This window comes from Dipodomys spectabilis, unplaced genomic scaffold, assembly GCF_019054845.1.
Source record: "Dipodomys spectabilis isolate Male_0828 unplaced genomic scaffold, ASM1905484v1 ptg000254l, whole genome shotgun sequence".
Classification (NCBI taxonomy): Eukaryota; Metazoa; Chordata; class Mammalia; order Rodentia; family Heteromyidae; genus Dipodomys; species Dipodomys spectabilis.
The window spans coordinates 249298-252499 of NW_024870931.1; positions in this window are offsets into that span (position 1 = coordinate 249298).

Consider the following 3202-nt stretch of genomic DNA (forward strand, 5'->3'; position numbering starts at 1 on the left):
TGCCTATATTTTTAGCTAAGTTTCTTAATACCCTAAAATTCATGTACCTATGACAGAGCTTAATATAATGGGAAAGTGATATTTATAATGATAAACTCTTACTGAAGAACCCAGGCTTTTTTCTTGATTTGTTTCGTTTTTGTGCTCATTGGACTTGAACTCACGGCCTAAGTGCTGTCCCTGAGCGTTTTTGTTCAAGGTTGGTGCTCTACCACTTAGTTACAATGCCACTTTCCGGGTTTGTGGTAGTTCGTTGGAGATAAAGAGTCTCAAGGACTCTGTCCTCCACACACTGATTTCAAACTGCAATTCTCAGATTTCACATTCCTGAATCTGTAGAATTAGAGGCCTGATCCACCAATGCCAGGCTAGAACCTGAGTATTTTCACCACTGCTCATTTGAAGAGTTCAAATCTTTTTACTCCAGAACACTTACTAAGCACAATTCTCTCTGGATGGCAATCAAGCAGAGGCGCCCATAGTTCACACCTGTAAATCCTAGCTACTGAAAAGTCTGAGATCCGAGGATAATGTTCAAAGCTAGTCCAGACAGGAAAATCTGGGAGAATTTTAGTCCCAATTAACCACAAAAATGCAATATGTTGGGCTGTGGCTCAAGCAGTAGAGCTCTACCTTAATCAAATATCTCAGATTCACTTCAGACCCTGAGTTCAAGGCCCAAGACCAGTGCACATGTGCACACACATGCACAATTTTATAACATAGTTCTTAAACCTAGCATGGTGCCATCTTAATCCCTTAATGTCATGCTTTGCTATGATAATTGGAAACGTCTAACCTCTGGCATGGGCTGCAGTCCATGATGGTAAACAGCATCTGGCGAGAGTAATTACTTCAGAGCTAATCGGACCGACCCAGACTGGAAGTACGAGTTAGGTGGTGCAGACACATGGCCCCTACTCCCCTATTCACCTAGACCAAAAGCAGGAGTATGGTAACACAGGCACACAACCCCCACTCACTCAGACCTGAAGCAGGAGTGAGGAAACATAGGTACATGGCCCCCACTCACCCAGAAATGAAGCGGGAGTGAGGTGAAAAGGGCATTAGCCCAGACTCATCCAGCCAGGAAGCAGTAGTGAGGCGGTGCAAGCACATGGCTCCTATCCACCCAGACCAGAATCAGCAGTGAGGTGACACAGGCACCATGACCCCTACTCCCCTACTCATGCACACCAGAAGCAGGAGTGTGGTGACACAAGCACACTACCCCCCACTCACCTAGACTGGAAGTAGGAGTGAGGTGACACGGGCACGGGCCCCCAAGCAGCCAGACCAGAAGCGAGAGTGAGGTGGTACAGGCACACGGCACCTACCTACCCAGACCAGAATCAGGAGTGAAGTGACACAGGCATGCAGCCCCAACTTATCCAGCCAGGAAACAGAAGTGAGGTGGTGGTCTCATGACATACCATAAGAGCCTAGCATTCTATGGTGGCCCCCTTCTCTCTCGGCCTTTGTGAAGGGTGGCTGGGTTTCATGATGCACTCCAGAGGTCAAGGGGCTGGAGCTAAGGATGCTGCTGCCATCCCCAAACTGGTACTGCACCTGCTGTAGCTATGGTAGCAAACTTAATTAGTTCTAATTCACAGAACATATTCTATGAACTATGAGTTTCTTCAGGTACTGTGCGCCACTTGCTAGTCACTTAATATTATAGTTGCCAATGTCTAAGTGCTCACTGACCTGTAAATATGCTGGAATGGAAATCCTAATATCACTGCTGTCTTCTCATTTCTAGGAATGATGATTTTGAAATGGCTCTTCTGGAGAGAAGAAGAGGGGACATAGACCCAACTATTCAATAGTGCCTTTGGGTGACACTTTATTGGCCCAAGAATGAGTCGACACAACTGGTATCCAGGTGTTTTGGGTTAGTCTTTTGGGTCATGCTTTCTGTTTGGCCTTGGAGAGTCTTAAGCTTCTCATTGTAGACACAGAAGATGGGAAAGTAACTACCAAGGCTTATATATTCAGGAGCCATTTACTTTCTGCCCTTCTGAGATGGCATCTTACTACATAGCCAAAATGGTCTTGAACTTACCAGGCTTCTGCTTAAGCCTCCCAAGTGATGGAATTACAGGCTTACCATACCACACCCAACTTTGTGTCATGGGCCATTTGAAATAGAAAATTCATGACATTTGTGCTGTATCTACTAACAAACCTGTGCAAAGATCAAATAACTTACAACCCAGTTGTTAAGAATATAGACTCAGATTCAACTGAATTTCAAATTCAATTTTGGTTATTTACCTGCTTTTGGTTAAAGAGGAAGACACTTTATCACTGAGCTTTATTCACTTGTATAAAAATGTGGATGGAGCCATGGACAGATGGCTCATGCCTATAATCTCACTCAGGAAGTTGAGATGGAAAGATTATGTTTTAAACCCAGCCCGGGCAGAAAAGTCCCTATGAGATACTTAGGTCCAGTGAATCACTCAAAAACCGGAAGTGGGGGGCTAAGAAGTTGGCTCAGTGGTAGAGTGCTTGCTTTGCAAGCATGAGGCCCTGAGTTCAATTCCTCAGCACCACATAAGCAGAAAAAGCTGGAAGTGGTGCTAAGGCTCAATTGGTAGAGTGCTAGCTATAAGCTGAAGAGCTGAGAGACAGCGCCCAGACCCAGATATCAGGCCCCATGAACAATAACAACAAAAAATCAACACAGAAGTGGGGTTGTGGCTCAAGTGGTAGAGTGCTAGAAAATGGATCAGGGACTGTACCCAGACCCTGAGTTCAAGTACCACAATGAACAAAAAAAAAATGTGATTGGATAGTGGTATTTTCCATCTCCTAGGTTTATGATTATTCAATAATCAGAATTTATTGAGCATTTCCTATGGAAAAGAGGTATTTTTCCTCACCAGCAAGTGATTTATGATGCTGCAGAGCATGCAATGGATACCCTCTACTTCAGTGGAGAATTGAATGTGAATTTTGTGGGGTCCTATTAGAATAGCAGGTCAGGAGCAAAACTGATAAGGATTCAAGCTCTCTGTTAAACCATACTGTAGCCATTTTGATTTTTGTTAAAGGAATAATTGATTTAGACATTGGTGGCTCATGCCTATAATCCTCACAGCTTAGGAGGCTGAGATCTGAGAAGCATGATTTCAGGCCAGCCCAAGCAGGAAAGTCCATGAGACTTGTCTCCAATTAATCAGTGATAAACCCAGAA